This window comes from Equus quagga, chromosome 9 (assembly GCF_021613505.1).
Source record: "Equus quagga isolate Etosha38 chromosome 9, UCLA_HA_Equagga_1.0, whole genome shotgun sequence".
NCBI classification, from domain to species: domain Eukaryota; kingdom Metazoa; phylum Chordata; class Mammalia; order Perissodactyla; family Equidae; genus Equus; species Equus quagga.
In genome coordinates this window covers 85,171,197-85,186,689 of record NC_060275.1, presented here as the reverse complement: position 1 = coordinate 85,186,689, position 15,493 = coordinate 85,171,197, and the positions used below count along the sequence as shown (strand labels likewise).

At 36.8% G+C, this 15,493-nt stretch overlaps 1 protein-coding gene and 1 non-coding gene across 2 annotated transcripts in view; both read right to left on the bottom strand.

The window, feature by feature from the left end:
- The window catches only part of HCN1 (hyperpolarization activated cyclic nucleotide gated potassium channel 1), a 368,640-nt gene that overhangs the window by 119,841 nt on the left and 233,306 nt on the right, over nt 1-15,493 (bottom strand). The window lies entirely within an intron of this gene.
- On the bottom strand, nt 4,783-4,889 carry LOC124245215 (U6 spliceosomal RNA). The gene has a single exon (XR_006890220.1). It is a non-coding gene; the product is annotated as a U6 spliceosomal RNA (small nuclear RNA).

The window sequence follows — 15,493 nt, the reverse complement described above, 5'->3', positions numbered from 1 at the left end:
CACAAATTTAAAAGATAAATGACACCAGTTAAAATTATTGTGTTACCTTAGAAAAATACTTTTAAAATTTTTCTTGTTTACAGTGAAGTAATAACTACACAAATCAGCAACAGTACGTTACTTAATTCTAAAGGCATGACCTTAAATTGCAGACCAACAAAATAAAGCCTTCAGTTACAAGTCATGCTAGAACTTGGTGTTGTATTGATTATGCAATCTAACAAGATAAGTCTAGGAAATCCTGTGCTGTGTCAGGTTGTGTAAAAAGCAGAAAGTATTGAGCACTTAGTTAGTTTTAGAAGCCTAACTCCCAACTTAAAGCTCATATCCTATGATGTGTATTCAGTGTAATCTTAGCATGTAAGGCTTTTGTGTCAGAGTTCCAGCTCTGAGAGAATATTCTGCTTTGACTTCTAAATCCATACAAGTCTTATACAAATGTAAATTTTATAACCTGTGGACTCCTTGATCTCACATATAACTTCACAGAAAATTCAAATACTAGATAACACTTAAGAGAGGTAAAACATGTCTTCTTGATCAATAGAATCAAATCAAATACACTTTTTACTAGCACTTAGAAAGGATAAATCAGTACAGTCTCAGCTCTCTGATAAATCAATTCTCCACTCACATTACATTTGAGTGTGAGGGTGTGTGTGTGTGTGTGTGTGTCTCTGTATAAGAGAAAGAGAGAGAGAGGAAGAGAGATTTCTTTTCAAGGTTCAGACTATCTTCTTTCAGCCATATCCTTGAATTCAGATATAGACTGACTTGAAAATCTATAAGCAAACAAACTATAAAAAAAAGAAAAGAATTTGAAACAATCTGTTTTATTTTCTCTTGTTTCTTTCTTCTGCCTTTTGATTCTACCAGCTTACAAGAAGACTAGGAAAACGGTAATTCAGTCATAATTCTCATTTCTGATGAGCTCCTTGCAATTCTCTAAAATCAGAACAAAAATACACGGGCAATTGTCCCATATTCAACCATAGCATTACTTTCCAAAGAAAATATTACTGTGAAGAAGTTTCCCATTGAACTTTAGTGGATTCTCTCTGAAATCATGCTTATGAGTATATTCTAGCTATTTTCTTATGGCACGAAGGAGAAAACTAAGGTTATTTTACTTTTAGGAAAGAAGCAGTTTTTACTCAATTTCTGCATGATAACAAATATAATAAAAGAGGCAAATGCTACCAGAAATGGAGTGTCCCTAAATCTTCTGGTAGAATTTTGATTTATTTCCAATTCTAATATTACCTAATGGCAAAACCTCCCACAATTCTGACCACTTCAGGCTTGAAGCAAGATAATCAGTGTTTCTTGAGAGAAGCACACTGCCTAGTATAATTCTTGCAGAAGAATGATCTATAACATCTTAATCAGGCAAAATACCAAATTTGCCATAAACTGAGAGACTGACTTTAAGGAACACATCCAGACAGGTCATATGTATGTTTTTCTTATCTTCCTCTGACGTAGGAGGAAGCGAAACTTGGGCTTACTGGCAAAGCTAGAGAATGCCTTACCAATTAATATTGCATTTCTCAGTCAACAGAGGTTGTTCAGGAAAAAGAAGAAAACAGTTAAAGCTTAATGATTTCTCCTGTGCATCACTTCCATGACTCATGCCAGATTTTCTCATGCTGGTTTAAAAATGAATAACCTGCTCCAATGAGGACAGTCTTTCATCTTCACTTCACTTCCTCAGACATTAGTGGCATAGGTTAACAAAATCATCTGTGTGTATTCGAGCATGGGTGTATGTGTATGTCCACCCCAGGCTTTCCTAGAAAAGGCCTCCCTTAGTGTACCACCAGTGTGCTGTCCTGGTAACACTGTGACACCTTGTTCTCTGGACAGTGGAGACTGAAGCAGCAGTAAACCTCAGTGAGGCAACTTCGATCACACTGAAGACGAGGTTTGGGAGGAGAGTACCTAATTCTCCAATCAGAGAATCGAGACAAAGAAAGGCCTACTCAAAAATCTCTCCCATATCATCTTCTAAGAGACTAGAAATTACTTTGAATCTCTCTGTTTTAGGTAAGAAAGTACAGTCAATGACATTGCCTCTGGAGTCATGATTTAAACGTTTATACATTACCTATAAGTCAGTACCCAAATATCCTCCCTCCATGGCCTGCAAGTATTTTGGATTCTGCAACAGGACTCAGAGTTGACTCCCTAGGCTCAGGAACTGGATAGGCATGGGCTACCACAAGGTGGAGACAGCATGAGGAGCAGACCAAGATGAATTCTTTAGGGAAAGACAAGTTATGAATGCCATAAAATTGAAAGCAAATGTCAGAGATAGGACTTTCCAAGTGAAAGGCGATAGGATTGGAGTCAATGTGTATCAGGTATGTAAGACGGGGTGCTGGCAGATTGATGTTGCTTCGGTATGTCCATGCCTTACCTCTGGTTATCACTGGAAATACATTATGTGGTTAAAATGGAATGGTTCAAAGGATTCTTTCTATCCTCTGTTTTATTATATGAGGTGGCATGCTGGGTTAGAGGGGAGTCACCCTAGAAGGTTGGCAAAGGCTGAAAAATCAGAGAGATATATTTCCATATGAGGAATACAAGGACTTACAGAAACTTAGAGAATGAGTTTAACACACAAGAGAGTAAATCCCAGATCACTGATTATTTATGAAGGTGGAATTGAGCAACGGAGCAAGAAGAGTATTAAACTTAAAATTTTTCAACTTTAGTTATTTCTATAAATTTACCTGACATCAACAATGTTGAGATATAGGGCAGCTCTACCAGAAAAGGAAAACTGTATTGACATTTTTTGTAAACCAATTGATGCCATGAAAGTATAAATGATAATATTACTGTTATTAGTAGTAGTAGTCAGCACTGCACATTGACAATGAGATGGTTGCCTGAGGATACCAAGTATACGTGCCAATTTGAAGAATTTCATAATTCTGGTTACGTATTTCCCCACAGTTTAGGAGCAAACTGCGTATGTAAAATGGCTACACATTTTGGCAAAGTTTAGATAGTGAAATTTCAGAGGCAGAAAAAAAAGAAGAGGAATATTTAGTATTTAGAATGGTAATATGATCACAGAAATAAGAAGGGGAAGGAAAATTGGGTTAAAGTAGTGATCTTTATAATATTAGCCATATGGGAAAAAAATTTTATTTCAGAATGCACTAAGAAACTTCTAAAGACAAATTTGATATTGAACTAAGTCTTTTTCAAAGGCAATAATCTTCCCTTGGATTAAATTTTCATAAAATAGATTCATGGTAAATCATCTCTTTCAGGAAGCTAAATGATCAAAAATATCCCTATGAACATACAATACAAGGAATTAAAGCTAAACTAATAGCAGAATTCACACATCTGAAAGCCTAACAAGTTGTCCCCAAAGTTTAGGAAGAACAACTGAGCCTTGTAGTGTACTCTGGATGTTAATAAAGTGGACCACTTGTAAGGGAAAGAAGTTCCAGAAAACAAACCTTCATGAACAATTGACCTCTGTTATCCAATCAAAATATAAATCTGAAGGTATCACAGGGGCTCTGTGTCATTCACTTGACTACGCTGGAGATGTTCTTTATATATATATATGTATTCTCCACTGAGTGAACTATGACAGGGCTCAGTCCAGTCAAGAACTTAGTTATTTGTTAATCTTGTCTCCCTCCTCCATGCTGTTCCGTCACATAAAATAAGCAAGAAACCCAAAACAGATCTAGTTTACTCTCAATTACTTAGGTGAACAGAGTTGAATATGATTCATTGAAATAAGAGAGATCACTTTCCTGACCTCTAGTCCTGTTTACCTGGACGTCCTCTACTTGGCTTTACACACTCTTCCCAAATCTGTGTGTCCAAACAGAACGCATCTAAACTGAGCCTACCACTATGAAACCTATTGTCCCTGAATCCCCATCTCAGTTTAATATCACTTGATTGACTCCATCTTGAACTTCCCTTCTTTCCTCTGGTTGGACCCAATTCATCCAAGCAGAAGAGTAGTTAGGCAGTAACCCTTGCCACTCTACCACCCAAATGGTTCTCAGGCTAACAGGCTTGAAAGCACATATTTATCATAAAACTACCAACCAAAAACACAAACAACAATTTAAAAGAATCTTTCTTTTTTCCCTCATCTTTATTGCTTCCAGGCTCCCATTCCCCTCCTGGTACTTTCTCCAGGACGTGTAATAGTGTCACTTGGTTCAAGGCCATATTAACCCCTGCTTTTGGATACTTCTATTGTCATGTACTTATAATATGGGAAATAATTCGGCAACCTTAATAATCATGCCTGTCCTTGGTGCACTTCTTCCTTGATTGTGACCCTTAATAACTCTGAGGTCATTTGTTTCCCTTCCAAGGCTTTTTAAAACCAAATTACTCTTCTGTGATCAACACTATATCATAACTAGATACTATCATCCTGTAAGATATTAGAAACTATCATCTTATAAGTGGTGGTTGATATTAAACTGACCCTTCTGTTCTTCCACCAGCCTTGGGACTTTGATTCTCTGCTCTTTCATTTCTGAAGCTGCAAAAGGCCTGTTTTTATTGTTTACTTTACTTGTCTCTTAAATAGGAAAATAGAGCTCTTTTTTCTTTCTTTTCAAATATGAAAATAGAGCTCTTTTTTCTTTCTTTTCAGTTTTATTAAGATATAACTGACATATAATATTGTATTAAAGTGTACAACATAATGATTTGATATACGTAAATGTTGCAAAATGATTAACACAATAAGTTTAGTTAACATCCCTCACTTCACTTAGTTACAAAAACATGGAGCACTTCATGAATTTGTGTGTCATCCTCGTTCAGGGGCCATGCTAATATTTTCTATATGGTTCCAATTTCAGTATATGTGCTGCCAAAGCGAGCACTAGAGCTCATTTTCTTCATCCTAAAGAAAAACGCTTTACTTTTCTTGCAATTTTCTTGTCTGGATTACTACAAATTATAACACAAATTACAATTTACCATCCTTACTATCTCCTCTTTAACACTCTTCCAGGCCATTCTTTGGAGCAGCCAGCAAGTCTAATCTAGCCACCTCCATGCTTAAAGTTTCCTCGCAGCCTCATGAGTAACTCAAATCTACCAAGGGAATCACAAGAAGCTGGCCACGCTGTAGCTTCTGCCTCTCTCTTCAGCAACACTCCTTAACTTTCCCAACCCCTTTTCCAAAACCAGACTGTGCTCTTGCCACCTTGAACTACTTGCAGTTCCCCAACAAGCCAATTCACTCCCTTCCATGCCTCTACATAGGTGGTTTTCTCTGATTCCCCGGCCCCTTCCTCTTTCCCTGGCCACTTCTGCTAGTCTTTCAAACTGCAGATCATTTTGTAACATTCTCAAACATCTACCTTCATCCCTCCAAGTCAGCCCTCTCAGCCTGGTCCAGATTCTCATCTCTATAGCCCCAGCACCTGTGCTTACATTTATCATGTGATTGCATTGTACCATCTGTTTATTTGTTTGCCTTCACCAGTATAATCAAAGCTCCCTGAGAGCAGCGAACATATCCTGAACATCTTTGTATCACAAACATCCAGCTGTGATTGACATCATTTAACTGACTTAATAATAGTATTCGAGTATTATTTTGTTCTATAATGTTACCATAGCTACCTTGAATTGCATTGGAAGTTGAAAAGCCAGATGCCTTCACCTGAACCACAAAGGAAACCAGGATCTCTCATTAAGATTCAGGATATTTCCACTGCGATTGAAATGCGAACTTTAAATTTAATGAAATCAAACAGATGCCCTTAGTAGTTTGATCAACTATTCCCCCAATTGATATCTGTATGGCAGATGGCATAAACAACTCAGAATATACTTAAATACTAATATAAAAATTAAAGTAGTACAAAATATTTCAAATGTATTAGGTATGCTTTCTTTCATGAGTGCCTTATCAGGGGATTGGCAGTCCTGGCTAATTTTCAGATGTACATTCATATATTTCCTTCCTTGCTCGTTGTCTCCCAGGAGGAAGGAACATATTCTTTCACAATGATACACTTACACTTTTCTAGGCTCAAAGTGCCAAGAGTTAAATTTGAAACACCACTTTAATAATGCAAATATCACCCTTTACATATTTTCTCCAGGAAACAAAGATGAAGGTATACCGAATATACATTAACAAACAACCTAACAGAAGTTGTTTTTGGTTCTCTTAGATGAGGAAGACAAATCTAACATTGACATTGGAGGCAAAAATGTGGTCCATTATTCAAACGTGGAAATGTGACTAGCCTAGTGGAATCAGTTCTTATAGACCTCATGAGATAAGCATGGGTGGCACATATATAAATATGCAGTATTATTTATATGGTATTGTTATTTAGCTTCCAATGATTCTTGTGCATATTAAAAACAAAACACAAATAACACTATTTCTGCTTTCCAAAATACAGTTAATCAGATATGATTCTTCTCGATTTGCTCCAATTTTCTCTTTAGGGTAGAGAATAAAAGGGGCAGAGGTTTCTCCATATAAGAATAAACCATGAATCTTTGGTGAATAGGGACATTGAATTTTACCCTTTCTCTTACTACTACCCACTACTCCCAACAAATTAAAAAAAGATAAAGGCACTACAAACATTTCGTTTTGCCAAATCTTAGAATTTCCTGGGCTTCCCAGAATCATTCCCCACGTATGCACCAAATAACAGAGAACACATTTAAATACGCTAAAGTTTGAATGTGCTTTGCCCACGACCTTGAACTAGTTTGATACTGTGTAGGACTCAAGACGCAGAAGGTAATGAAAACATTCAGATGTGGTTTTTTCTTAGTTCAGGGTCAGGCACAGAGTGTGTAGCCATTAAATATTAGCGGATTGACTATTTTTATGGCTGGCCTGAGGTATTAAGTGGCTATTAATAATTTAGCATTAAACAAATTGCCACTAATAATTTACTTTTCTGTCTATTATGTTAATGTAATGTTTCTGTAATATATTATTATCTGGGAAAAAACACAAACACAGCAATTATCAGGGGAGCCATTTTTTAACAGTATTTGGTACTAAGTTAGGTCAAGGTCAGAGTTAGAGGAGGACTCTATAGGTAGTGTTTACTAGATCCCATAGTATTTGACTTTTAAACTGCCATTTTTGTCTTGCCATAACTATTACAGAGAAAGTGATCATGTTATATCCAGTTTCATTGCTAAAAAAAATACAAGGTCATCACCTCCAGCAGGTGACTGGAAAGAATAGTGTAAGCATAATCGTGACACCCAAAATAAAATAAGAATTTTTCTCAAGGCTTTTGCAATGTACTCAAATATGTAAACAAATAAAACCATAGGTTACCCATAGTTAGCTATGATCAATTTAATTTGACCAAGGAGACAAAGGCAGTTTCCTTAAATAAGAGCTACCCAGGGTCTCATTAGTGTAGAGGGAAAAAAAAATCAAGGTCATGCTAAAGGTGTATGACTTCATGGTGGAAAATTTCAATCCTCCAAACACCTCCCAGAGAAGAAACCAAAAGCAAGAGGAATAACAACTTTCAGGCAGATCCCAAAATCTCGTTTAGACTATGGGACAAATACTAAGATAGGAAAAAGCAGAAATTCTAAATTCTATTCTATACGGAGATATATAATTTTACAAAATAAAGTTGACAAGGTTGGAGGTGGGCATGGAGCATCTCTTATTAGAAAGGCATATAGAACTATCACCTCACAAGTGTGAATATGGAAAAAGGGAATTACATCAAAATCCTCAAGTGGCAGTTTCATATGAATTACACCTTAGAGGAAAAAAGGCAATGAAGGTCTACGAATTGATGTTATGAATAGATAAAAATGCACCTTTTTATTATTTATCTTTTAGCCCTGTCCTGCCATATTTAGAATGACAGAAGAAAAAATGATTATAATGTACTCTGTTGAAATGCAAGCAAAGAAAGGTGAGAAAACATATTCATTAAACTATATTTATTGAATATATGCAAATATCATACATACTTCTGTTTTAATATATAATTAAATATATATTATCAATATTACCTATGCATATATAAAATAAGGGCAATCACCTACCACAGAGCTCATCTGAGCTAAAAAATAATGTTGATAGCCTTAATGGAACTCTAATTTATTTAATATTGTTTTACATGCAGCTTTTAAAACCAAGCAATTTGATCTTTTCTAAATGACATTACGGTAAGCAAAAGGTCATGCGTTTAGGTTGGCAAGCCCATGGGGAAACTAATAGTAAGTTTCCAGTTAGACTCTGATGCTGATAAGTCAATAGAACTGTCAATGGCTGGGTCCTAAGATTAACACATATGTGGGAAAAGAAAGCAAACACAACTGTGGAAATGGAAGCAAACACTGAGCTTAAGGACATCAGCCAGCTGGGAATTACTTCTTTAAGCAGAAGGTGTAAATCAAGCCGGCTTACCCATAGAAAGTACTAATACCTCTTTGTAGAAGTATTTTAATTTGGAGATTTACATCTAATTATATGCTGTTGGCATAACCCAAACTAGAAGTATTATCAGAGCATAAACTGCACATTTCCATTGGAGTGACTGATCTTTGTCACAGAATACTAGGAGATATGTAGTGATGTCCTTGGGCTCCTTTTGCACATGTGTCCCTTTGTGTCAGGAAGCACCAATGATGAAGGTATCTTCTTGGACACTTTCAGGAACTTAGGATGAACATCACATTGCAGGAGTCTGGGCTTGCTTAAGAATATCGAGTGTCTTGTGCTCTGTTTGGGGGAGCTCAGAGTGTGATACAGTATGACACTATACAAGTTTCCTTTGCTAAACAAACAAAGGATATGAGCTATTATTTTGTATCCTAAAAGAACTGTGGCAAAGCTACTGGGATGGGAGAGTCACATGGAAACACCGGAACAGTTTACCAAGTGGTTATCTACCCACTACCTGCAAGGAGCTAATGGGAGGTACTTCAGAGGCAAGAAACCAGTATCCTATGGGAGAGGATAACACCCTGAAAACATGGGCAATGAGAGAGGAAGACGCAAACAGCAGCATGCTAACTAGAAGCCCAAAGGAGTGCAGATAATCAGGATGCCAGAGCAATCCAGAGCCAGAAGTTCCCCAAGATATTTGAGTAAGTAGGCGAGCGTTTCTGTTGGAGACCTCAACACAAGCAATGGTGCTGGAAATCTGTCCCTCCATGTTTGTCCTTCACCCCTCTCTACCATGTTTTGCCCAGGGAACTGATTAGCATGGATTACAGCAACAGGTTCCTTTGCCTGACTTCCGCTTGGATTCAGCCAAAGTGGAATCCTAACAGATGATAAGAGGGAAGCAGAATGTGGTCAGGGCTTTGGGCTTCCACTTTGAAGACTGTGAGCTGGCTGTGTTTTCTGTTAAAATTAACTACTCCTGTCGACACAGCCCCATCTACAAGACTCCTTTTTTTGGTTTTAGTATTGGTAACAGGTCTGTGATTAATATCCCTGGGCACCTCAAAATCCCCTATGGTCCCCAACATCCCACTCATAAATTGGTAAATAGCCCCTATTTTAAACCTTCCCTCAACTTTGTAACTTGAGAATGTCATCTGTTCTCTGTGGGAAACCTGCGTGTGTAGTGCTTCTAGAAAAGGGAGAGTCACATGGGCAAACAGAAAGAAACTTGCCTGAGAATCAAGAAATGTTAGCTCAAGAGATCAGTCACTAATAATTCTATGAACTTAAAGTCACTTACCTTCACTAGGCATCTTTTCAGTTTTGAATTGCAAATTTGGACTTCTGAAATCTCAGGTGTATTTTTGCCTCTAAAATTTTATATTTCTATTAGTCTAAACATAAAAACGATTTGTTTGATTATAAGAGAACTGATGTCAGTTTTTAACATCCTTCTTGCATCCTGCAGCACATTGTTGATTGCTTTATCAATATCTATCCTCTTTTCCCTACAGAACCTCAAAAGTTTTGGGGTGACAATATGCCCAGCTTAATAAAAGACATTATTTATCCTTGTTGGAAGAATGGGGCAGCCAAGTGATTTACTACCGGCCTATAAAGTGAAAGTCAAAGTTACTGGGTAGGGTTTCTGGAAACATAGGTCTCAATTGGCATTGCCCTTTTCTGCCCTTTTCCCTTCCTCTCTTCTCTCCTGAAATGTGGACTTGATGGCTGGAGCAGAGAAGTCTTCCCAAGAGTGTGACAGCAGCAGTCGCATCCTATGGCAGATGGAGGCTGGGCACTGATGACATCATGGAAGTGGGACCCCACCCTTGGATGGCTAGCCTTTCAACTTATTACCTGGTAAAGTTTACTTAATGCGATATTTTATGTTTCTATAACATAAATCCTCTATGTCTCTCTAACTCATAGCTGAGCATAATCTTTAAGTAACACACACACACACACACACACCATGTACCTCTTGAAACAGTTGGATCAAGACTCTACTCAGATCGCCCAGTAACCCTGGCTTCCCCTTCCCTTATCTTGTATTCAACTTATTCCCTCAAAATTTACCAGGACTGTGCTAAAACCACACAGGGTTCTCATTTCTAATTCCTAAAGTGACAGCTAACTTGTTTAACCCATGTCATTTACTTATCCTCCAACTTGTCAAATCTACCTAGAGTTAGATATCCAAGAGAAACTCCTGCACACGTATGTATGTAAAGAAGAATGTTACACCAGCATGGCTTTTGACAGGAAAAAACTATAAACAGTATATGCACACTATGGAATATTATACTGCATTGAAAACAAGTGAATTATAGCAACATTCAATGACATGGATGAATATGTCAACCAAATAACGAGTGAAGGAAGCACATCCTACTAGATAAATTTACAGCTTATTAACTTTTCCATAAAGTTACAAACGAAATTGAAACCAAGCAGTATGTTTTGAAAAATATACTGTTTGGATATGCATGTATGTTTTTGCAACAGTTTTTTAAAGGCAAAGAACTGAATAATACAAAATTCAATGTTGAATGCTAATTTTCTAATTTACAATTAAAACAATTATAATCACATATGCATATGTGTAGACAGACAGACTCCATTATCAGTTCAAGACACCTATGTATGCAGTACAAGTTAAACATGATAAAAGTCTAACATCTATCTCATAAACATTTTTAGGCTCACTTTTATACTAATCAACCCTTCCCAGAAAATCTCTCAAGGTCAGCAAATTTTCCTTTCTTTCCTCAGGATTTATCAGCTTAGAAAAAATATGTATCAATCAACTATCCTACCCCTTTTACAACTCTGCCACCCACAAACTCCTTATGTTACCTTCCAGCCTCTTTCCCATCGCTCAAAGAGGGGACTGGGCATTGATTACTGTATGCAGTTTACGAGTAAGAGGCACAGGACCCTTCAGTGACTCTCTATTTCCTACATTCACCTTCTTTCAGCCCAGAATTCAAGGCCCCCCACAATTAGGCTCCAGCCTACTTTTTTAACTTTGTTTCTCTACCTCAATCCTCCACAAACTCTCCACTGCAGCCCAAATCCTCCTTACTCCCCAAAACCCTTAGACTTCCCTGCATCAGAGCTCCTCCCAACTAATATTTTTGTTCACTACACTCTTCATGTCTGGGAGGCTCTTCCTGCTTTCCTTCTACATATTTAAATTCTATCCTTCCTTCAAAATTCAGCTCAATTCTTACCTCTTCCTTGACCATATTTCCTTAGAACGGCAATGACAATTTTCATTTGTAAGAAATTCGCTTACTAACATAACGGCGCTGTATCTTCTGCTCTTGTCTCCCTTGCTCACCCCCATTGGCCAGGACTTACCCCAGGGTCTGGCATGTGACAGAGCTTCAGTAAAGAGTTCCTGAAGGCATGGACTCTAAAATTTCTTCTACTGTCTTGGGATTTTCTTTAAATAATGATTTTTATTTTTCTCTTGTCTTACCAGCTAAACTTCTTTGATAGAAAAAGCCATGTCTATCACATATTTACTTTCCCTGATCCTGCCAAGCTCATTACTTATAAAAAATGACCATAAAGGGGCTGGCCCCGTGGCCGAGTGGTTAAGTCCGCACGCTCCGCTGCAGGCGACCCAGTGTTTCGTTGGTTCGAATCCTGGGCGCGGACATGGCACTGCTCATCAAACCACGCTGAGGCGGCGTCCCACATGCCACAACTAGAAGGACCCACAACGAAGAATAGACAACTACGTACCGGGGGGCTTTGGGGAGAAAAAGGAAAAAATAAAAAAAAAAAATCTTTAATAAAAAAAAAAAAAAATGACCATAAAAATTGCTGATTTACTTTGAAGGAAAGAAAACATTAAAGTTGTGATTAAGAATTAACTCAACACATTAATTGTTTCACTTTAAAAAATAAGCCAAGAAACCAAGTACTAATAACCACTATAGAAATTAGGAAATTGATGTTTATCTTATGAGTAAGGTTATCTTAGGTTCAGAATCAAAAGTTAGGGAAAAAAAAAAAACTCTTGATAAACAAATTTTCCAAAATGTTACAAATTTTGGGGAAAATATTACTTTCACTAGCAAGATGGCATGGACTGTCTCTATTAAATTACAACTATTGTTAAATTATTTCCCAACTGCTTTTGGGGCTTTGTTTTCTTTAATAAATCTTAACATATTCCCACTGTACATATTTTCAATTTGCTTATTGCTGACAATGTTGAAAATTTATCTAAAATACAGAAGAGTAGTTTCAGCATTTTAAGTCTTCATTAATAAATATATTTACTTAGGTTAAACAGATAAACCTTAGAAGAATAGAGTAATTTCTATTACTACTGTCTACTCTGGAAAACATATTAGTTTTTTCATACTGTGTACATATATATAATATGTTATATATATATATATATATATACACATTTAAACATACACATATGTGGCTTGTTAGTCATAGGAAATTACCTGTGTCATAACTAATGACGAAAGATGTTTTTAATCGAGTCATTTCTTTTTTTTTTTTTTGAGGAAGTTTAGCCCTGAGCTAACATCTGCTGCCAATCCTCCTCTTTTTTGCTGAGGAAGACTGGCCCTGAGCTCACATCCGTGCCCATCTTCCTCTACTTTATATGTGGGACACCTGCCACAGCATGGCTTGCCCAGCGGTGCCATGTCCGCACCCTTGATCCAAATGGGCAAACCCTGGGCCACGGAAGTGGAACGTGCAAACTTAACTGCTGAGCCACCGGGCCGGCCCCATCAAGGAGTCATTTCTTATAATTCTCATTATCAGTCCACAGTTTAGGTGTTTAGCATGAGAACATAATGAGGTCAAGGAAGATGGCATTGACGTTTTATTACACATACCTAGCATATAATGCCTAGCACACAGTGAGCAATTAACAATGGATGCATGATGCTTTGTGACTTTCTTGGCAAACCTTTAAATTTGCCCCTTCTTGCAGGGGATTGTATGAGATTATTATCATAACTTGAATTGTAGTGTTGTATGCTCACAATTAACAGCTTGTACCTTCTTATTTTGTGCATCACAATAAAATTTTCATATAATTTATATTCACAGAATACTAATTAACTCCATGTGGCATTTCATCTAATACTAAGAAATCCAATGATTGGATCATTTGATAAGCTCAAAAATCATGCATTAAATCTTTGGAGATAAATGACACATGTGCATGAAATAACTATAGGTTAATTTCTGGCAACATACTAGTAATTACATCAAAATGTCAAACAATAGTTTCAATTACTCCAGAGTCATTTAGTAATTTTAGCCAAGAAGATGACAGAGGATACTTCATATGAAGAAGGTAGTGATAGAAAGGGAAGGCAAAGAGAATGAAGATTTAAAGGAGAGGATAATCTAACCCCATGTAAATGAGAGCAAAGAAACAACTAACCTCATAAAGGGCTGAGTGATGGAGCAGTGAGAGATGACATGTTTGAGCCATTTGAGGAAGAGCTTTGAATTAATTCCTTGTGGTAGAGTTTGAAAAGAGTTAGAATCACTGGGATTCTGGACTAGAAAAGTAATGTGATTGGTTTTTATGGATTGATTCACTGATTGATTAAGAGATTCTACTGACAGGAGGGTGTGATCTGGAATCACGTCAGGAGACAAGGGGGGCTGGCACAATAACTAGGAGATTTATCTATAATTTAAATATGAAATAATGATGACTTGAAACAGACAGACGCTTGGCAATAGCAGAAGAAGAAACACATATGAAGCATACGACAAACTAAGATTTAGCACTTGATGACGTGGAAGCAAAAATAAGTGATGAATATTGTTACTGTAATTCTGTGGGAATGAGAAAATAGACACTAGGTATTTACTTTCTTGAGCCTGGACAAGCAAAATTCTTTCATTCCTTCTCCTTGTCTAAAGATTAGCCTCATCTCTCCCTGGAGGTAATTCTGTTTAACTGTTCGAACAGGCAAAACTTGTTAAGGTAAAGTGTGATGGATCTAATGGATGTGACTCTTACACTGCAATACTTCTATGTGACCTGAATGCCTTTTGCCCTATCTCCTTTAAGGATCATTTATTTGAAACACTACAAACAAATGGACTGTGGAGTTAATGTAAATGATCAGTCATAGAAAACTCTCCCTTCCCTTCATGGGAATAAGAATTTTAACAGAATCTGTTGGCTGAGGAGAATTCAGAAGCACCTACATCTGCTCACCATATGAACTCTGGGAAAGTTTCATGTGTTTAACTGTAGGAAAAACAAAACAAAACTTGTATTTCTTCTCCAATCACCTGATAAGCTAAAGGAAAAGGAAAATTTAAACTGCAGTGCAGCCAAGGCAAAGAGTAATCTGAATTCACAAAACTACAAAAAACTTCAGCAGTTTATATGCCTATAATATGAAAGGCATATTTAAGTAGTCATCTTGTACTTCATATTATATGCCAATAGTTCATATTATGTGCCTACAATTATTTTTATTTCTATTATATTATTATTAATTTTACAGTATAATTCATATTATATGTCTAAAACACGAAAGGCATATTCAAGTATTCTTGCCGTGCTTCAATGAGATAGGGTTAAACTGCTTTGGCATACCAGCATTTTCTATGAGTCAGCTCCTACACAGCCAGTTGACACTGGTCAGCTCTATTTTTCTTAAAATGTTTTCTGCCTAAGGTTTTTATAGCCACCCTTTTCCAAGATACAAAGAGCTAAAAACATTGCAAAAATGTCATGGAAAAAAAGGAAAAGCTAAAACACCTCATGGCTGTCCCCATTATATAGTTCACTAGCATATCTTTACTTTTTGGGACTAGTTGTCTCAAATCTTGCTTTTAGTTTGTTAAAAACATGAAAAACAAACTTCTACAATGTTCTGTGTTTAGGGTTAGCATTTAAGCCTTACAAGTGCTCTGCTGAGAGAAATCTTTTGCCTCTTCCTAAAATCTCTGAATATTTATGTGTTCTTCAAAAATCTATTCAGCCTTTCCTTTTAGACAATCCTAGCTTCTCCTCCAAATTGGCTTGTACACAGCTAGGTGTTTTATTAGATTTGA